The sequence below is a fragment of the Anomaloglossus baeobatrachus genome, unplaced genomic scaffold, assembly GCF_048569485.1.
Source record: "Anomaloglossus baeobatrachus isolate aAnoBae1 unplaced genomic scaffold, aAnoBae1.hap1 Scaffold_2668, whole genome shotgun sequence".
Taxonomy (NCBI): Eukaryota; Metazoa; Chordata; class Amphibia; order Anura; family Aromobatidae; genus Anomaloglossus; species Anomaloglossus baeobatrachus.
The window spans coordinates 128,673-149,532 of NW_027442189.1; the positions used below are offsets into that span (position 1 = coordinate 128,673).

The window sequence follows — 20,860 nt, forward strand, 5'->3', positions numbered from 1 at the left end:
AGCCTGCCTGTTGATGTATTTTCGGTTTGAACAGTGCACAACATGAAGAGACGGAACACTGGCGGCTTGTCACAATGCCCCCCGATGACATCACAATAGCGCTGCTGCCTAGAAAACAAGCTGCGCAGAAGAAGTTGTTCTTTGGGTGGGAGGGTGGGCTAGTGGAAGGAGGGGGCAATCTCTTTTTTTCCCGGGTGGTAGGGGGATGACAGGAGAAGGGAAGCGGGTGGTGAGAAAGGTACAGAGGGCAGGGTTTGGGGGCTGGGAAGGAAAGGGAAAAGATTAGGGTTTGGGGATGATGAAAGGGCTTTCTACGGGTAAGGATGGCAAAGGGTGGCAGTGACGGAAAGTCAGGCAACCTGTCCTGTCCGTCTTTTTGTATCGTGAATTGGAAAGACTGCAAGGGGGAGGGGAGTTGCTTGCGCCCTAAAGGAGGAGTTATTCAGATTCATTGCAGTGGGCGGCGGCTGCAAAACGCACCATTCTTCTTGTTTTTGCTCTGCAAAGCAGCCTTTTCAAGGGTTGGCTTGGGTGACAAAATGTCTTGTGTAGGCGTGGGTTTGTCTCCCTCTCGCTCTCTCTCCCTAAGATGTGTCCGGCATAGGCCAGGGTGCCACTCGAGGCCCAAACCAATTCTGGTTATCGCTTCTCGGCCTTTTGGCTAAGATCAAGTGTAGTATCTGTTCTTATCAGTTTAATATCTGATACGTCCCCTATCTGGGGACCATATATTAAATGGATTTTTAGAACAGGGAGATGGAAAAAGAGCTTGCTCTGTCCACTCCACGCATTGACCTGGTATTGCAGTACCTCCAGGAACGGTGCACCCCTTCTTAACCCAGTTTCCAAAAGCAGAACTCGATTCACCTGATTCATATTAGCCCGATTAGCGAATTGAAATGAATTTTTATCTAACACACTTTTTACTTGCTTTATTCATCCAAATAGCAAACTCATCACCACTCAACTTCACCAACTCTGCTATGTCCCGTGCAGTATCTTGTTGTCAGTCTAATCTAGATCATGTGTAATTGAATGGAATAGATCCCTTTTGGACAAAGTGGAGTCAGATGCTGCAGTGACCACAGGTGTGAGAGGATCTACAATTGGCATCTGGTGTTATCTCTCTGCTTCCACTCCAAATAAAGTTACCTGTTGTTACCTGAACGTCAAATACTAAGAATGGGCGGCCTATGAAAGAATTAGTACTTTCATTAAGTATACTAAACCGGCTAATTGGGAATAGACAAACTGTAAAAAGCCCTCTGAGAAAGCCCCTCTCTAACCTTTGTTAGTAAGCTTTTCTGTAGCCTGCCTGTTGATGTATTTTCGGTTTGAACAGTGCACAACATGAAGAGACGGAACACTGGCGGCTTGTCACAATGCCCCCCGATGACATCACAATAGCGCTGCTGCCTAGAAAACAAGCTGCGCAGAAGAAGTTGTTCTTTGGGTGGGAGGGTGGGCTAGTGGAAGGAGGGGGCAATCTCTTTTTTTCCCGGGTGGTAGGGGGATGACAGGAGAAGGGAAGCGGGTGGTGAGAAAGGTACAGAGGGCAGAGTTTGGGGGCTGGGAAGGAAAGGGAAAAGATTAGGGTTTGGGGATGATGAAAGGGCTTTCTACGGGTAAGGATGGCAAAGGGTGGCAGTGACGGAAAGTCAGGCAACCTGTCCTGTCCGTCTTTTTGTATCGTGAATTGGAAAGACTGCAAGGGGGAGGGGAGTTGCTTGCGCCCTAAAGGAGGAGTTATTCAGATTCATTGCAGTGGGCGGCGGCTGCAAAACGCACCATTCTTCTTGTTTTTGCTCTGCAAAGCAGCCTTTTCAAGGGTTGGCTTGGGTGACAAAATGTCTTGTGTAGGCGTGGGTTTGTCTCCCTCTCGCTCTCTCTCCCTAAGATGTGTCCGGCATAGGCCAGGGTGCCACTCGAGGCCCAAACCAATTCTGGTTATCGCTTCTCGGCCTTTTGGCTAAGATCAAGTGTAGTATCTATTCTTATCAGTTTAATATCTGATACGTCCCCTATCTGGGGACCATATATTAAATGGATTTTTAGAACAGGGAGATGGAAAAAGAGCTTGCTCTGTCCACTCCACGCATTGACCTGGTATTGCAGTACCTCCAGGAACGGTGCACCCCTTCTTAACCCAGTTTCCAAAAGCAGAACTCGATTCACCTGATTCATATTAGCCCGATTAGCGAATTGAAATGAATTTTTATCTAACACACTTTTTACTTGCTTTATTCATCCAAATAGCAAACTCATCACCACTCAACTTCACCAACTCTGCTATGTCCCGTGCAGTATCTTGTTGTCAGTCTAATCTAGATCATGTGTAATTGAATGGAATAGATCCCTTTTGGACAAAGTGGAGTCAGATGCTGCAGTGACCACAGGTGTGAGAGGATCTACAATTGGCATCTGGTGTTATCTCTCTGCTTCCACTCCAAATAAAGTTACCTGTTGTTACCTGAACGTCAAATACTAAGAATGGGCGGCCTATGAAAGAATTAGTACTTTCATTAAGTATACTAAACCGGCTAATTGGGAATAGACAAACTGTAAAAAGCCCTCTGAGAAAGCCCCTCTCTAACCTTTGTTAGTAAGCTTTTCTGTAGCCTGCCTGTTGATGTATTTTCGGTTTGAACAGTGCACAACATGAAGAGACGGAACACTGGCGGCTTGTCACAATGCCCCCCGATGACATCACAATAGCGCTGCTGCCTAGAAAACAAGCTGCGCAGAAGAAGTTGTTCTTTGGGTGGGAGGGTGGGCTAGTGGAAGGAGGGGGCAATCTCTTTTTTTCCCGGGTGGTAGGGGGATGACAGGAGAAGGGAAGCGGGTGGTGAGAAAGGTACAGAGGGCAGGGTTTGGGGGCTGGGAAGGAAAGGGAAAAGATTAGGGTTTGGGGATGATGAAAGGGCTTTCTACGGGTAAGGATGGCAAAGGGTGGCAGTGACGGAAAGTCAGGCAACCTGTCCTGTCCGTCTTTTTGTATCGTGAATTGGAAAGACTGCAAGGGGGAGGGGAGTTGCTTGCGCCCTAAAGGAGGAGTTATTCAGATTCATTGCAGTGGGCGGCGGCTGCAAAACGCACCATTCTTCTTGTTTTTGCTCTGCAAAGCAGCCTTTTCAAGGGTTGGCTTGGGTGACAAAATGTCTTGTGTAGGCGTGGGTTTGTCTCCCTCTCGCTCTCTCTCCCTAAGATGTGTCCGGCATAGGCCAGGGTGCCACTCGAGGCCCAAACCAATTCTGGTTATCGCTTCTCGGCCTTTTGGCTAAGATCAAGTGTAGTATCTGTTCTTATCAGTTTAATATCTGATACGTCCCCTATCTGGGGACCATATATTAAATGGATTTTTAGAACAGGGAGATGGAAAAAGAGCTTGCTCTGTCCACTCCACGCATTGACCTGGTATTGCAGTACCTCCAGGAACGGTGCACCCCTTCTTAACCCAGTTTCCAAAAGCAGAACTCGATTCACCTGATTCATATTAGCCCGATTAGCGAATTGAAATGAATTTTTATCTAACACACTTTTTACTTGCTTTATTCATCCAAATAGCAAACTCATCACCACTCAACTTCACCAACTCTGCTATGTCCCGTGCAGTATCTTGTTGTCAGTCTAATCTAGATCATGTGTAATTGAATGGAATAGATCCCTTTTGGACAAAGTGGAGTCAGATGCTGCAGTGACCACAGGTGTGAGAGGATCTACAATTGGCATCTGGTGTTATCTCTCTGCTTCCACTCCAAATAAAGTTACCTGTTGTTACCTGAACGTCAAATACTAAGAATGGGCGGCCTATGAAAGAATTAGTACTTTCATTAAGTATACTAAACCGGCTAATTGGGAATAGACAAACTGTAAAAAGCCCTCTGAGAAAGCCCCTCTCTAACCTTTGTTAGTAAGCTTTTCTGTAGCCTGCCTGTTGATGTATTTTCGGTTTGAACAGTGCACAACATGAAGAGACGGAACACTGGCGGCTTGTCACAATGCCCCCCGATGACATCACAATAGCGCTGCTGCCTAGAAAACAAGCTGCGCAGAAGAAGTTGTTCTTTGGGTGGGAGGGTGGGCTAGTGGAAGGAGGGGGCAATCTCTTTTTTTCCCGGGTGGTAGGGGGATGACAGGAGAAGGGAAGCGGGTGGTGAGAAAGGTACAGAGGGCAGGGTTTGGGGGCTGGGAAGGAAAGGGAAAAGATTAGGGTTTGGGGATGATGAAAGGGCTTTCTACGGGTAAGGATGGCAAAGGGTGGCAGTGACGGAAAGTCAGGCAACCTGTCCTGTCCGTCTTTTTGTATCGTGAATTGGAAAGACTGCAAGGGGGAGGGGAGTTGCTTGCGCCCTAAAGGAGGAGTTATTCAGATTCATTGCAGTGGGCGGCGGCTGCAAAACGCACCATTCTTCTTGTTTTTGCTCTGCAAAGCAGCCTTTTCAAGGGTTGGCTTGGGTGACAAAATGTCTTGTGTAGGCGTGGGTTTGTCTCCCTCTCGCTCTCTCTCCCTAAGATGTGTCCGGCATAGGCCAGGGTGCCACTCGAGGCCCAAACCAATTCTGGTTATCGCTTCTCGGCCTTTTGGCTAAGATCAAGTGTAGTATCTGTTCTTATCAGTTTAATATCTGATACGTCCCCTATCTGGGGACCATATATTAAATGGATTTTTAGAACAGGGAGATGGAAAAAGAGCTTGCTCTGTCCACTCCACGCATTGACCTGGTATTGCAGTACCTCCAGGAACGGTGCACCCCTTCTTAACCCAGTTTCCAAAAGCAGAACTCGATTCACCTGATTCATATTAGCCCGATTAGCGAATTGAAATGAATTTTTATCTAACACACTTTTTACTTGCTTTATTCATCCAAATAGCAAACTCATCACCACTCAACTTCACCAACTCTGCTATGTCCCGTGCAGTATCTTGTTGTCAGTCTAATCTAGATCATGTGTAATTGAATGGAATAGATCCCTTTTGGACAAAGTGGAGTCAGATGCTGCAGTGACCACAGGTGTGAGAGGATCTACAATTGGCATCTGGTGTTATCTCTCTGCTTCCACTCCAAATAAAGTTACCTGTTGTTACCTGAACGTCAAATACTAAGAATGGGCGGCCTATGAAAGAATTAGTACTTTCATTAAGTATACTAAACCGGCTAATTGGGAATAGACAAACTGTAAAAAGCCCTCTGAGAAAGCCCCTCTCTAACCTTTGTTAGTAAGCTTTTCTGTAGCCTGCCTGTTGATGTATTTTCGGTTTGAACAGTGCACAACATGAAGAGACGGAACACTGGCGGCTTGTCACAATGCCCCCCGATGACATCACAATAGCGCTGCTGCCTAGAAAACAAGCTGCGCAGAAGAAGTTGTTCTTTGGGTGGGAGGGTGGGCTAGTGGAAGGAGGGGGCAATCTCTTTTTTTCCCGGGTGGTAGGGGGATGACAGGAGAAGGGAAGCGGGTGGTGAGAAAGGTACAGAGGGCAGAGTTTGGGGGCTGGGAAGGAAAGGGAAAAGATTAGGGTTTGGGGATGATGAAAGGGCTTTCTACGGGTAAGGATGGCAAAGGGTGGCAGTGACGGAAAGTCAGGCAACCTGTCCTGTCCGTCTTTTTGTATCGTGAATTGGAAAGACTGCAAGGGGGAGGGGAGTTGCTTGCGCCCTAAAGGAGGAGTTATTCAGATTCATTGCAGTGGGCGGCGGCTGCAAAACGCACCATTCTTCTTGTTTTTGCTCTGCAAAGCAGCCTTTTCAAGGGTTGGCTTGGGTGACAAAATGTCTTGTGTAGGCGTGGGTTTGTCTCCCTCTCGCTCTCTCTCCCTAAGATGTGTCCGGCATAGGCCAGGGTGCCACTCGAGGCCCAAACCAATTCTGGTTATCGCTTCTCGGCCTTTTGGCTAAGATCAAGTGTAGTATCTATTCTTATCAGTTTAATATCTGATACGTCCCCTATCTGGGGACCATATATTAAATGGATTTTTAGAACAGGGAGATGGAAAAAGAGCTTGCTCTGTCCACTCCACGCATTGACCTGGTATTGCAGTACCTCCAGGAACGGTGCACCCCTTCTTAACCCAGTTTCCAAAAGCAGAACTCGATTCACCTGATTCATATTAGCCCGATTAGCGAATTGAAATGAATTTTTATCTAACACACTTTTTACTTGCTTTATTCATCCAAATAGCAAACTCATCACCACTCAACTTCACCAACTCTGCTATGTCCCGTGCAGTATCTTGTTGTCAGTCTAATCTAGATCATGTGTAATTGAATGGAATAGATCCCTTTTGGACAAAGTGGAGTCAGATGCTGCAGTGACCACAGGTGTGAGAGGATCTACAATTGGCATCTGGTGTTATCTCTCTGCTTCCACTCCAAATAAAGTTACCTGTTGTTACCTGAACGTCAAATACTAAGAATGGGCGGCCTATGAAAGAATTAGTACTTTCATTAAGTATACTAAACCGGCTAATTGGGAATAGACAAACTGTAAAAAGCCCTCTGAGAAAGCCCCTCTCTAACCTTTGTTAGTAAGCTTTTCTGTAGCCTGCCTGTTGATGTATTTTCGGTTTGAACAGTGCACAACATGAAGAGACGGAACACTGGCGGCTTGTCACAATGCCCCCCGATGACATCACAATAGCGCTGCTGCCTAGAAAACAAGCTGCGCAGAAGAAGTTGTTCTTTGGGTGGGAGGGTGGGCTAGTGGAAGGAGGGGGCAATCTCTTTTTTTCCCGGGTGGTAGGGGGATGACAGGAGAAGGGAAGCGGGTGGTGAGAAAGGTACAGAGGGCAGGGTTTGGGGGCTGGGAAGGAAAGGGAAAAGATTAGGGTTTGGGGATGATGAAAGGGCTTTCTACGGGTAAGGATGGCAAAGGGTGGCAGTGACGGAAAGTCAGGCAACCTGTCCTGTCCGTCTTTTTGTATCGTGAATTGGAAAGACTGCAAGGGGGAGGGGAGTTGCTTGCGCCCTAAAGGAGGAGTTATTCAGATTCATTGCAGTGGGCGGCGGCTGCAAAACGCACCATTCTTCTTGTTTTTGCTCTGCAAAGCAGCCTTTTCAAGGGTTGGCTTGGGTGACAAAATGTCTTGTGTAGGCGTGGGTTTGTCTCCCTCTCGCTCTCTCTCCCTAAGATGTGTCCGGCATAGGCCAGGGTGCCACTCGAGGCCCAAACCAATTCTGGTTATCGCTTCTCGGCCTTTTGGCTAAGATCAAGTGTAGTATCTGTTCTTATCAGTTTAATATCTGATACGTCCCCTATCTGGGGACCATATATTAAATGGATTTTTAGAACAGGGAGATGGAAAAAGAGCTTGCTCTGTCCACTCCACGCATTGACCTGGTATTGCAGTACCTCCAGGAACGGTGCACCCCTTCTTAACCCAGTTTCCAAAAGCAGAACTCGATTCACCTGATTCATATTAGCCCGATTAGCGAATTGAAATGAATTTTTATCTAACACACTTTTTACTTGCTTTATTCATCCAAATAGCAAACTCATCACCACTCAACTTCACCAACTCTGCTATGTCCCGTGCAGTATCTTGTTGTCAGTCTAATCTAGATCATGTGTAATTGAATGGAATAGATCCCTTTTGGACAAAGTGGAGTCAGATGCTGCAGTGACCACAGGTGTGAGAGGATCTACAATTGGCATCTGGTGTTATCTCTCTGCTTCCACTCCAAATAAAGTTACCTGTTGTTACCTGAACGTCAAATACTAAGAATGGGCGGCCTATGAAAGAATTAGTACTTTCATTAAGTATACTAAACCGGCTAATTGGGAATAGACAAACTGTAAAAAGCCCTCTGAGAAAGCCCCTCTCTAACCTTTGTTAGTAAGCTTTTCTGTAGCCTGCCTGTTGATGTATTTTCGGTTTGAACAGTGCACAACATGAAGAGACGGAACACTGGCGGCTTGTCACAATGCCCCCCGATGACATCACAATAGCGCTGCTGCCTAGAAAACAAGCTGCGCAGAAGAAGTTGTTCTTTGGGTGGGAGGGTGGGTGTTACGGGGGGCTGTCTGATAATAACCGAAAGGAGTATCAGACAGTCAGGGTCCACCGTGCAAAGACTTTGCTGCAGACTATGGCAGAGTGCAATACCTCTGTTAACTCACAGAAGGATATAATAAGAAAGTAAAGCAATTCCTCCCTTACTTGGAGGGTGTGTGGAATGATCTCTGTTAATAATCACAGATACAAAGGCAATGTGTGCGAAATGGCACCTACCTAGGTCCGCTCTTCTAGTGGTGCAAAAGAGACGAACAGCAGCGTAAGCCGCACAAAGCTCCTACCTGCGTTCGCTCCACTAGTGTGCGAGGACACGAACCACTAGATATGGCACCTGCCTAGGTCCGCTCTTCTAGTGGTGCAAAAGAGACGAACAGCAGCGTAAGCCGCACAAAGCTCCTACCTCTGTTCGCTCCCCTAGTGTGCGAGGATACGAACAACTGCCAGACGCAGTATAAGGAACGTTACCCTAGCGGCAACGTCCACCTACGAGTACAATCACAAGGCCCAGCCAGACCATGTGCCTCAGGCACCTGCCTATGTCCGCTCCCCTAAGAGGTAAGGATACGGACAGCAGCCGAAGCTGTAAGGTATAAGAACGCTACCCTGCCGGTAGCGCTCACCTAGCATAGACAGAGGAATGCCTAGAGGAACGCGCACAGAGCGTCTACTCATATGCATGAACCAAGAGGACTGAGCACCATGCGGCGTGTGTCAGGGTCTTATATAGACTCTGTGCCTCATCCAAGATGGAGGACACCAGAGCCAATCCGCTTCCAGAACGACAGGAGTGACGTCATGCTGGCCTATCACCGAGCAAGACGTCACAAGCACATGACCAGCGACCAATCGGCATAGAAGGTGTCAGAGACATGTGACCTCGTGTCAGCGATGATGTCACCCGCACATGTGCAATGGCTCCAAGATTGGACTTAGTCTCCGGCGCTCGCACATGTGCAGTAGCAAGAAATCTGGACTTAGTCTCCAGCGCTCGCACATGTGCAGTAGCAAGAAATCTGGACTTAGTCTCCAGCGCTCGCACATGTGCAGTAGCAAGAAATCTGGACTTAGTCTCCAGCGCTCGCACATGTGCAGTAGCAAGAAATCTGGACATAGTCTCCAGTGCTCGCAGCAACCGTAACAGTACCTCCCCCTCAAGGGCCCCCCTCCCGGCGACGCAGATAATCGGCAACTAAGTCGGGAGCATGGACAGCCTCCTCAGGCTCCCAAGAGCGATGTTCCGGGCCATAGCCCTCCCAATCTATCAAGAAGAACCTGCGCCCTCTAACCATCTTAGAACCAACTATGGCTCGTACCTCATAGCTAGAGCGAGAGGAATCAGAGGCAGGAGAGTGCACTTCACGAGCGTGAGGTAAAATAGCCGGCTTTAGCAGTGAGACATGGAATTTGTCATGAATCCTAAGATGGACAGGTAACTTCAATTGATAGACTACAGGATTTACCTGTCGAAGAACCTCATAAGGACCCAGGAAGCGAGGAGCAAATTTGACAGAGCTCACTCTAAGTCTCACGTGTTTTGCAGAGAGCCACACAAAGTCCCCTGGAGAAAAGACAGGAGCCGGGCGACGAAACCGATCGGACACCGTCTTCATACGGTCCTTAGCTGCTTGGATCGACTCTTGAGTCCGATCCCAAACCTCTCTGGCATTAGTTGCCCAGTCGGCCACAAGAGGAGGAGGTGCAGCAGCGGGAAACGGTACCGGTACCCTAGGGTGTTGCCCATTATTGAGTACGAACGGTGTCTGCCCAGTGGCCTCAGCCAGCGAATTGTTAAGGGCAAATTCTGCCCAGGGTAGGAGGGAGGACCAGTTATCGTGGTTCTCAGCAACAAAGTGTCGAAGGTATATAATCATAGATTGATTGGTACGTTCAACCAAACCATTAGTCTCCGGATGGTATGCCGAAGAGAGATTCAACTCAATTTGCAGAAGGCTACAAAGATCTCGCCAGAAACGGGAAGTAAATTGCGGGCCTCTATCACAAATGATACGATCTGGCATCCCGTGAAGCCTAAAGACATGCTTGAGGAATAGTTTGGCTAGTACCCTGGAAGATGGGATTCTCGATAACGGTACGAGATGAACCATCCGGGAGAAATGGTCCGTAATGACCCACACAAATCTATGTCCCTGTGAACATGGAAGATCACCCACAAAGTCCATGCCTACCACCTCCCATGGTCTATCTGGCACTGGTAAAGGATGCAAGAGCCCAGCCGGTCTCTGCCGTAATGGACGGTTGCGAGCACACGAGTAGCAGGAACCGACATATCTCTTGACGTGGCTGGCTAAGTGTGGCCACCAATACCACCTCTCCAGTAACTCTCGTGTCCGCCTAATACCAAAATGCCCACCCACCTTTGAGGTGTGGGCCCATGACAGTATATCATTCTGTCGATCAGGCGGAACAAATGTCTTGCCCGGTGGGATTTGGTCTAACGTCACAGGAGAGAGCGTATGAAAAACCCTGGAGGGAAGGATAAGACGAGGTTCGTCAATCTCTTCCTGGGTAGAAAGCATAGAGCGAGACAGGGCGTCTGCCTTGTTATTCTTACTCCCAGACAAATAGTTGATGGAGAAGTGAAAGCGGGAGAAAAACAAGGACCAGCGGGCTTGGCGAGGATTCAGACGCTGAGCGGTTTGTAAGTACGTCAGATTCTTATGGTCTGTATAGACCTGGAAAGGATGTTTCGCTCCTTCCAGCAAGTGACGCCACTCCTCCAAGGCTAATCTCAAGGCGAACAGTTCCCTATCCCCAATGGTATAGTTTCTCTCTGCCGGTGAAAAGGTTTTAGCAAAGAAGAAACACGGCCTTTTTCTACCTGCACCGTTCTTTTGATACAAGACCGCACCAGCACCCACTGAAGAGGCATCAACCTCTAAGAGGAAGGGCTTACTCTCATCGGGTCTTTGAAGAACGGGAGCAGTTGAAAAGTGTCTTTTTACTGCCTCAAAAGCCTGAGATGTCTCAGTAGACCAGGCTTTGGGATTAGCACCTTTCTTAGTCAAGGCCACCAAAGGGGCCACCAAAGTAGAAAAATGGGGTATGAACTGCCTGTAATAATTTATAAATCCTAAGAAGCGTTGCACCGCCTTCAAGGAATGAGGTTCGGACCATTGCAGGACAGCAGAGAGCTTCGCAGGATCCATAGCCAGACCCTCTTGTGAGATAATGTAACCCAAAAAAGGCAATGAGGACTGCTCGAATACACATTTCTCGAGTTTAGCAAACAATGAGTGCTCCCTTAAACGGGAAAGGACACGAACGACATCCTGACGATGAGTCTCCAGATCAGGAGAAAAAATCAGGATGTCGTCCAGATACACCACTACTGAGGATAACAGTAAATCCCTGAACACATCATTTACGAAGTCCTGAAATACTGCGGGTGCATTACATAACCCAAAAGGCATGACGAGGTATTCATAGTGACCGTCTCGGGTGTTAAAAGCGGTCTTCCATTCGTCACCCTTTCGAATTCGTACCAAGTTATACGCACCCCGCAGATCCAACTTCGTAAAAACTTGAGCTCCTCTCAGTCTGTCAAAGAGCTCCGAAATTAAAGGTAATGGGTATTTGTTCTTTATTGTGATTGCGTTGAGACCCCTGTAATCTATGCAGGGACGCAAATCACCCTCTTTCTTCCGAACAAAGAAAAACCCAGCTCCCGCGGGAGAGACAGACTTACGAATGAACCCCTTCTCTAAGCTCTCTCTTATATAGGTCGACATGGCCTCCGACTCAGGTATCGACAGGGGGTAAACCCTGCCTTTAGGTGGAACCGAACCTGGGATAAGGTCTATGGCACAGTCATACGGCCTATGGGGTGGAAGAACCTCAGCACCCTGTTTGGAGAACACGTCAGCGAAATCCAAATAGGGTGTAGGTATGGGAGAGAGATCAGTTGATGCAACTGCAACGACCTTAGGTGGTAAGGGAAGACATCGGGACTGACATTTCGAACCCCAACTAATAATGCTGTCAGACTCCCAGTCAATGTGAGGAGCATGAGTCCGAAGCCATGGAAGACCCAGAAGGACGTCGTCTATACCCTCAGGCAAAACAAGAAAAGAAATCTCCTCTATGTGACCCTGAGACAGGGAAAGGCGCAAGGGAACTGTCCTCAATGTAATGGAGTCAGACAACATAGTTCCATTAACAACACGGACAGGAATAGGCGCCTCTAACATGATAGAGGGAATATTGTGTCTCTTTACAAATCCTGAGGACACAAAAATCCCGTCAGCTCCGGAATCCACAAAAGCCATAATAGGCCATGTATTCTCAGATAACGAGAGCTGACCTGGGATACAACACTTAGAGGGTGCAGAAGACGTCTCTAGTAACCCCCCTCTAATGGTTACTAGGCCAGGGAGTTTCCCTGACGACTAGGACACTTGTTGGCATAGTGCCCAGCCTGACGACATACGTAACATATAGGAGGACCAGACTTGCGTAGTCTGGAGAACGTATGACCTAACTCCATAGGAGTGGGAGATGTTTCAGATGCTGAGGAAGATGGTAGTGGACCCTCAACAACTGGAATAGCCCGATGCTTAGGGCGTGAGGAAGAGACCTCGAGTCTACGTTCCTTATGGCGTACATCGATCCTCGTTGCTACTGTGATCAAGTCCTCCAGAGAAGCAGGGACTTCACGAGTAGCAAGGGCATCCTTGACATAGCCAGCCAACCCTCTCCAGAAGATAGGAATCAACACCTTCTCTGGCCAATCTAGTTCTGCCACCAGAGTTCTAAAAGCAATGGCATAAGAACTAGTGGATAACGAACCCTGAGATAGATCTAACAGTCTCAGGGCCGCATCATGGGTAACCTGCGGACCCATGAATACCGCCTTAAGAGCATCAAGAAAGTCTTGATGTCTCAGAGTAACCACATCAGAGCGCTCCCATAGGGGAGTCGCCCATTCTAAGGCTTTGTCCTGAAGTAAGGAGATGATAAAGCCTACTCTGGACCTCTCCGTAGAGAAGCGAGAAGAGTTAACCTCTAGGTGTATCTGACACTGACTAATGAAACCACGACATGATCTGGCATCGCCAGAATATCTGTTTGGTAGAGCAAGTCGAGGATCATGTGCAGATGTCACCATGGTCTGAGGTTTATCCTCTATACTCTTGAGCCGTGACTCAAGTACTTGTACGTAACGGTGTAACTGCTGATATTCTGCCATAACTGCCAGACCCTTGGCTCAGTCCTAATGTTACGGGGGGCTGTCTGATAATAACCGAAAGGAGTATCAGACAGTCAGGGTCCACCGTGCAAAGACTTTGCTGCAGACTATGGCAGAGTGCAATACCTCTGTTAACTCACAGAAGGATATAATAAGAAAGTAAAGCAATTCCTCCCTTACTTGGAGGGTGTGTGGAATGATCTCTGTTAATAATCACAGATACAAAGGCAATGTGTGCGAAATGGCACCTACCTAGGTCCGCTCTTCTAGTGGTGCAAAAGAGACGAACAGCAGCGTAAGCCGCACAAAGCTCCTACCTGCGTTCGCTCCACTAGTGTGCGAGGACACGAACCACTAGATATGGCACCTGCCTAGGTCCGCTCTTCTAGTGGTGCAAAAGAGACGAACAGCAGCGTAAGCCGCACAAAGCTCCTACCTCTGTTCGCTCCCCTAGTGTGCGAGGATACGAACAACTGCCAGACGCAGTATAAGGAACGTTACCCTAGCGGCAACGTCCACCTACGAGTACAATCACAAGGCCCAGCCAGACCATGTGCCTCAGGCACCTGCCTATGTCCGCTCCCCTAAGAGGTAAGGATACGGACAGCAGCCGAAGCTGTAAGGTATAAGAACGCTACCCTGCCGGTAGCGCTCACCTAGCATAGACAGAGGAATGCCTAGAGGAACGCGCACAGAGCGTCTACTCATATGCATGAACCAAGAGGACTGAGCACCATGCGGCGTGTGTCAGGGTCTTATATAGACTCTGTGCCTCATCCAAGATGGAGGACACCAGAGCCAATCCGCTTCCAGAACGACAGGAGTGACGTCATGCTGGCCTATCACCGAGCAAGACGTCACAAGCACATGACCAGCGACCAATCGGCATAGAAGGTGTCAGAGACATGTGACCTCGTGTCAGCGATGATGTCACCCGCACATGTGCAATGGCTCCAAGATTGGACTTAGTCTCCGGCGCTCGCACATGTGCAGTAGCAAGAAATCTGGACTTAGTCTCCAGCGCTCGCACATGTGCAGTAGCAAGAAATCTGGACTTAGTCTCCAGCGCTCGCACATGTGCAGTAGCAAGAAATCTGGACTTAGTCTCCAGCGCTCGCACATGTGCAGTAGCAAGAAATCTGGACATAGTCTCCAGTGCTCGCAGCAACCGTAACAGTGGGCTAGTGGAAGGAGGGGGCAATCTCTTTTTTTCCCGGGTGGTAGGGGGATGACAGGAGAAGGGAAGCGGGTGGTGAGAAAGGTACAGAGGGCAGGGTTTGGGGGCTGGGAAGGAAAGGGAAAAGATTAGGGTTTGGGGATGATGAAAGGGCTTTCTACGGGTAAGGATGGCAAAGGGTGGCAGTGACGGAAAGTCAGGCAACCTGTCCTGTCCGTCTTTTTGTATCGTGAATTGGAAAGACTGCAAGGGGGAGGGGAGTTGCTTGCGCCCTAAAGGAGGAGTTATTCAGATTCATTGCAGTGGGCGGCGGCTGCAAAACGCACCATTCTTCTTGTTTTTGCTCTGCAAAGCAGCCTTTTCAAGGGTTGGCTTGGGTGACAAAATGTCTTGTGTAGGCGTGGGTTTGTCTCCCTCTCGCTCTCTCCCTAAGATGTGTCCGGCATAGGCCAGGGTGCCACTCGAGGCCCAAACCAATTCTGGTTATCGCTTCTCGGCCTTTTGGCTAAGATCAAGTGTAGTATCTGTTCTTATCAGTTTAATATCTGATACGTCCCCTATCTGGGGACCATATATTAAATGGATTTTTAGAACAGGGAGATGGAAAAAGAGCTTGCTCTGTCCACTCCACGCATTGACCTGGTATTGCAGTACCTCCAGGAACGGTGCACCCCTTCTTAACCCAGTTTCCAAAAGCAGAACTCGATTCACCTGATTCATATTAGCCCGATTAGCGAATTGAAATGAATTTTTATCTAACACACTTTTTACTTGCTTTATTCATCCAAATAGCAAACTCATCACCACTCAACTTCACCAACTCTGCTATGTCCCGTGCAGTATCTTGTTGTCAGTCTAATCTAGATCATGTGTAATTGAATGGAATAGATCCCTTTTGGACAAAGTGGAGTCAGATGCTGCAGTGACCACAGGTGTGAGAGGATCTACAATTGGCATCTGGTGTTATCTCTCTGCTTCCACTCCAAATAAAGTTACCTGTTGTTACCTGAACGTCAAATACTAAGAATGGGCGGCCTATGAAAGAATTAGTACTTTCATTAAGTATACTAAACCGGCTAATTGGGAATAGACAAACTGTAAAAAGCCCTCTGAGAAAGCCCCTCTCTAACCTTTGTTAGTAAGCTTTTCTGTAGCCTGCCTGTTGATGTATTTTCGGTTTGAACAGTGCACAACATGAAGAGACGGAACACTGGCGGCTTGTCACAATGCCCCCCGATGACATCACAATAGCGCTGCTGCCTAGAAAACAAGCTGCGCAGAAGAAGTTGTTCTTTGGGTGGGAGGGTGGGCTAGTGGAAGGAGGGGGCAATCTCTTTTTTTCCCGGGTGGTAGGGGGATGACAGGAGAAGGGAAGCGGGTGGTGAGAAAGGTACAGAGGGCAGGGTTTGGGGGCTGGGAAGGAAAGGGAAAAGATTAGGGTTTGGGGATGATGAAAGGGCTTTCTACGGGTAAGGATGGCAAAGGGTGGCAGTGACGGAAAGTCAGGCAACCTGTCCTGTCCGTCTTTTTGTATCGTGAATTGGAAAGACTGCAAGGGGGAGGGGAGTTGCTTGCGCCCTAAAGGAGGAGTTATTCAGATTCATTGCAGTGGGCGGCGGCTGCAAAACGCACCATTCTTCTTGTTTTTGCTCTGCAAAGCAGCCTTTTCAAGGGTTGGCTTGGGTGACAAAATGTCTTGTGTAGGCGTGGGTTTGTCTCCCTCTCGCTCTCTCCCTAAGATGTGTCCGGCATAGGCCAGGGTGCCACTCGAGGCCCAAACCAATTCTGGTTATCGCTTCTCGGCCTTTTGGCTAAGATCAAGTGTAGTATCTGTTCTTATCAGTTTAATATCTGATACGTCCCCTATCTGGGGACCATATATTAAATGGATTTTTAGAACAGGGAGATGGAAAAAGAGCTTGCTCTGTCCACTCCACGCATTGACCTGGTATTGCAGTACCTCCAGGAACGGTGCACCCCTTCTTAACCCAGTTTCCAAAAGCAGAACTCGATTCACCTGATTCATATTAGCCCGATTAGCGAATTGAAATGAATTTTTATCTAACACACTTTTTACTTGCTTTATTCATCCAAATAGCAAACTCATCACCACTCAACTTCACCAACTCTGCTATGTCCCGTGCAGTATCTTGTTGTCAGTCTAATCTAGATCATGTGTAATTGAATGGAATAGATCCCTTTTGGACAAAGTGGAGTCAGATGCTGCAGTGACCACAGGTGTGAGAGGATCTACAATTGGCATCTGGTGTTATCTCTCTGCTTCCACTCCAAATAAAGTTACCTGTTGTTACCTGAACGTCAAATACTAAGAATGGGCGGCCTATGAAAGAATTAGTACTTTCATTAAGTATACTAAACCGGCTAATTGGGAATAGACAAACTGTAAAAAGCCCTCTGAGAAAGCCCCTCTCTAACCTTTGTTAGTAAGCTTTTCTGTAGCCTGCCTGTTGATGTATTTTCGGTTTGAACAGTGCACAACATGAAGAGACGGAACACTGGCGGCTTGTCACAATGCCCCCCGATGACATCACAATAGCGCTGCTGCCTAGAAAACAAGCTGCGCAGAAGAAGTTGTTCTTTGGGTGGGAGGGTGGGCTAGTGGAAGGAGGGGGCAATCTCTTTTTTTCCCGGGTGGTAGGGGGATGACAGGAGAAGGGAAGCGGGTGGTGAGAAAGGTACAGAGGGCAGGGTTTGGGGGCTGGGAAGGAAAGGGAAAAGATTAGGGTTTGGGGATGATGAAAGGGCTTTCTACGGGTAAGGATGGCAAAGGGTGGCAGTGACGGAAAGTCAGGCAACCTGTCCTGTCCGTCTTTTTGTATCGTGAATTGGAAAGACTGCAAGGGGGAGGGGAGTTGCTTGCGCCCTAAAGGAGGAGTTATTCAGATTCATTGCAGTGGGCGGCGGCTGCAAAACGCACCATTCTTCTTGTTTTTGCTCTGCAAAGCAGCCTTTTCAAGGGTTGGCTTGGGTGACAAAATGTCTTGTGTAGGCGTGGGTTTGTCTCCCTCTCGCTCTCTCTCCCTAAGATGTGTCCGGCATAGGCCAGGGTGCCACTCGAGGCCCAAACCAATTCTGGTTATCGCTTCTCGGCCTTTTGGCTAAGATCAAGTGTAGTATCTGTTCTTATCAGTTTAATATCTGATACGTCCCCTATCTGGGGACCATATATTAAATGGATTTTTAGAACAGGGAGATGGAAAAAGAGCTTGCTCTGTCCACTCCACGCATTGACCTGGTATTGCAGTACCTCCAGGAACGGTGCACCCCTTCTTAACCCAGTTTCCAAAAGCAGAACTCGATTCACCTGATTCATATTAGCCCGATTAGCGAATTGAAATGAATTTTTATCTAACACACTTTTTACTTGCTTTATTCATCCAAATAGCAAACTCATCACCACTCAACTTCACCAACTCTGCTATGTCCCGTGCAGTATCTTGTTGTCAGTCTAATCTAGATCATGTGTAATTGAATGGAATAGATCCCTTTTGGACAAAGTGGAGTCAGATGCTGCAGTGACCACAGGTGTGAGAGGATCTACAATTGGCATCTGGTGTTATCTCTCTGCTTCCACTCCAAATAAAGTTACCTGTTGTTACCTGAACGTCAAATACTAAGAATGGGCGGCCTATGAAAGAATTAGTACTTTCATTAAGTATACTAAACCGGCTAATTGGGAATAGACAAACTGTAAAAAGCCCTCTGAGAAAGCCCCTCTCTAACCTTTGTTAGTAAGCTTTTCTGTAGCCTGCCTGTTGATGTATTTTCGGTTTGAACAGTGCACAACATGAAGAGACGGAACACTGGCGGCTTGTCACAATGCCCCCCGATGACATCACAATAGCGCTGCTGCCTAGAAAACAAGCTGCGCAGAAGAAGTTGTTCTTTGGGTGGGAGGGTGGGCTAGTGGAAGGAGGGGGCAATCTCTTTTTTTCCCGGGTGGTAGGGGGATGACAGGAGAAGGGAAGCGGGTGGTGAGAAAGGTACAGAGGGCAGGGTTTGGGGGCTGGGAAGGAAAGGGAAAAGATTAGGGTTTGGGGATGATGAAAGGGCTTTCTACGGGTAAGGATGGCAAAGGGTGGCAGTGACGGAAAGTCAGGCAACCTGTCCTGTCCGTCTTTTTGTATCGTGAATTGGAAAGACTGCAAGGGGGAGGGGAGTTGCTTGCGCCCTAAAGGAGGAGTTATTCAGATTCATTGCAGTGGGCGGCGGCTGCAAAACGCACCATTCTTCTTGTTTTTGCTCTGCAAAGCAGCCTTTTCAAGGGTTGGCTTGGGTGACAAAATGTCTTGTGTAGGCGTGGGTTTGTCTCCCTCTCGCTCTCTCTCCCTAAGATGTGTCCGGCATAGGCCAGGGTGCCACTCGAGGCCCAAACCAATTCTGGTTATCGCTTCTCGGCCTTTTGGCTAAGATCAAGTGTAGTATCTGTTCTTATCAGTTTAATATCTGATACGTCCCCTATCTGGGGACCATATATTAAATGGATTTTTAGAACAGGGAGATGGAAAAAGAGCTTGCTCTGTCCACTCCACGCATTGACCTGGTATTGCAGTACCTCCAGGAACGGTGCACCCCTTCTTAACCCAGTTTCCAAAAGCAGAACTCGATTCACCTGATTCATATTAGCCCGATTAGCGAATTGAAATGAATTTTTATCTAACACACTTTTTACTTGCTTTATTCATCCAAATAGCAAACTCATCACCACTCAACTTCACCAACTCTGCTATGTCCCGTGCAGTATCTTGTTGTCAGTCTAATCTAGATCATGTGTAATTGAATGGAATAGATCCCTTTTGGACAAAGTGGAGTCAGATGCTGCAGTGACCACAGGTGTGAGAGGATCTACAATTGGCATCTGGTGTTATCTCTCTGCTTCCACTCCAAATAAAGTTACCTGTTGTTACCTGAACGTCAAATACTAAGAATGGGCGGCCTATGAAAGAATTAGTACTTTCATTAAGTATACTAAACCGGCTAATTGGGAATAGACAAACTGTAAAAAGCCCTCTGAGAAAGCCCCTCTCTAACCTTTGTTAGTAAGCTTTTCTGTAGCCTGCCTGTTGATGTATTTTCGGTTTGAACAGTGCACAACATGAAGAGACGGAACACTGGCGGCTTGTCACAATGCCCCCCGATGACATCACAATAGCGCTGCTGCCTAGAAAACAAGCTGCGCAGAAGAAGTTGTTCTTTGGGTGGGAGGGTGGGCTAGTGGAAGGAGGGGGCAATCTCTTTTTTTCCCGGGTGGTAGGGGGATGACAGGAGAAGGGAAGCGGGTGGTGAGAAAGGTACAGAGGGCAGGGTTTGGGGGCTGGGAAGGAAAGGGAAAAGATTAGGGTTTGGGGATGATGAAAGGGCTTTCTACGGGTAAGGATGGCAAAGGGTGGCAGTGACGGAAAGTCAGGCAACCTGTCCTGTCCGTCTTTTTGTATCGTGAATTGGAAAGACTGCAAGGGGGAGGGGAGTTGCTTGCGCCCTAAAGGAGGAGTTATTCAGATTCATTGCAGAGGGCGGCGGCTGCAAAACGCACCATTCTTCTTGTTTTTGCTCTGCAAAGCAGCCTTTTCAAGGGTTGGCTTGGGTGACAAAATGTCTTGTGTAGGCGTGGGTTTGTCTCCCTCTCGCTCTCTCTCCCTAAGATGTGTCCGGCATAGGCCAGGGTGCCACTCGAGGCCCAAACCAATTCTGGTTATCGCTTCTCGGCCTTTTGGCTAAGATCAAGTGTAGTATCTGTTCTTATCAGTTTAATATCTGATACGTCCCCTATCTGGGGACCATATATTAAATGGATTTTTAGAACAGGGAGATGGAAAAAGAGCTTGCTCTGTCCACTCCACGCATTGACCTGGTATTGCAGTACCTCCAGGAACGGTGCACCCCTTCTTAACCCAGTTTCCAAAAGCAGAACTCGATTCACCTGATTCATATTAGCCCGATTAGCGAATTGAAATGAATTTTTATCTAACACACTTTTTACTTGCTTTATTCATCCAAATAGCAAACTCATCACCACTCAACTTCACCAACTCTGCTATGTCCCGTGCAGTATCTTGTTGTCAGTCTAATCTAGATCATGTGTAATTGAATGGAATAGATCCCTTTTGGACAAAGTGGAGTCAGATGCTGCAGTGACCACAGGTGTGAGAGGATCTACAATTGGCATCTGGTGTTATCTCTCTGCTTCCACTCCAAATAAAGTTACCTGTTGTTACCTGAACGTCAAATACTAAGAATGGGCGGCCTATGAAAGAATTAGTACTTTCATTAAGTATACTAAACCGGCTAATTGGGAATAGACAAACTGTAAAAAGCCCTCTGAGAAAGCCCCTCTCTAACCTTTGTTAGTAAGCTTTTCTGTAGCCTGCCTGTTGATGTATTTTCGGTTTGAACAGTGCACAACATGAAGAGACGGAACACTGGCGGCTTGTCACAATGCCCC

The 20,860-nt window shown here is 47.8% G+C and overlaps 11 non-coding genes across 11 annotated transcripts; all 11 read left to right on the forward strand.

Annotated features, from left to right (window-relative positions):
- The first annotated feature begins 641 nt into the window (after positions 1-641).
- On the forward strand, positions 642-832 carry LOC142264513 (U2 spliceosomal RNA). Its single transcript, XR_012731001.1, has one exon. It is a non-coding gene; the product is annotated as a U2 spliceosomal RNA (small nuclear RNA).
- Positions 833-1,949: 1,117 nt separating this feature from the next.
- On the forward strand, positions 1,950-2,140 carry LOC142264556 (U2 spliceosomal RNA). The gene has a single exon (XR_012731040.1). It is a non-coding gene; the product is annotated as a U2 spliceosomal RNA (small nuclear RNA).
- A 1,117-nt stretch (positions 2,141-3,257) lies between these two features.
- LOC142264514 (U2 spliceosomal RNA) lies at positions 3,258-3,448 on the forward strand. The gene has a single exon (XR_012731002.1). It is a non-coding gene; the product is annotated as a U2 spliceosomal RNA (small nuclear RNA).
- Positions 3,449-4,565: 1,117 nt separating this feature from the next.
- On the forward strand, positions 4,566-4,756 carry LOC142264516 (U2 spliceosomal RNA). Its single transcript, XR_012731003.1, has one exon. It is a non-coding gene; the product is annotated as a U2 spliceosomal RNA (small nuclear RNA).
- Positions 4,757-5,873: 1,117 nt separating this feature from the next.
- LOC142264557 (U2 spliceosomal RNA) lies at positions 5,874-6,064 on the forward strand. The gene has a single exon (XR_012731041.1). It is a non-coding gene; the product is annotated as a U2 spliceosomal RNA (small nuclear RNA).
- A 1,117-nt stretch (positions 6,065-7,181) lies between these two features.
- LOC142264517 (U2 spliceosomal RNA) lies at positions 7,182-7,372 on the forward strand. Its single transcript, XR_012731004.1, has one exon. It is a non-coding gene; the product is annotated as a U2 spliceosomal RNA (small nuclear RNA).
- A 7,510-nt stretch (positions 7,373-14,882) lies between these two features.
- Positions 14,883-15,073, forward strand: LOC142264518 (U2 spliceosomal RNA). The gene has a single exon (XR_012731005.1). It is a non-coding gene; the product is annotated as a U2 spliceosomal RNA (small nuclear RNA).
- A 1,115-nt stretch (positions 15,074-16,188) lies between these two features.
- Positions 16,189-16,379, forward strand: LOC142264519 (U2 spliceosomal RNA). Its single transcript, XR_012731006.1, has one exon. It is a non-coding gene; the product is annotated as a U2 spliceosomal RNA (small nuclear RNA).
- A 1,117-nt stretch (positions 16,380-17,496) lies between these two features.
- On the forward strand, positions 17,497-17,687 carry LOC142264520 (U2 spliceosomal RNA). The gene has a single exon (XR_012731007.1). It is a non-coding gene; the product is annotated as a U2 spliceosomal RNA (small nuclear RNA).
- Positions 17,688-18,804: 1,117 nt separating this feature from the next.
- LOC142264521 (U2 spliceosomal RNA) lies at positions 18,805-18,995 on the forward strand. Its single transcript, XR_012731008.1, has one exon. It is a non-coding gene; the product is annotated as a U2 spliceosomal RNA (small nuclear RNA).
- Positions 18,996-20,112: 1,117 nt separating this feature from the next.
- LOC142264522 (U2 spliceosomal RNA) lies at positions 20,113-20,303 on the forward strand. Its single transcript, XR_012731009.1, has one exon. It is a non-coding gene; the product is annotated as a U2 spliceosomal RNA (small nuclear RNA).
- The last annotated feature ends 557 nt before the right edge of the window (positions 20,304-20,860 follow it).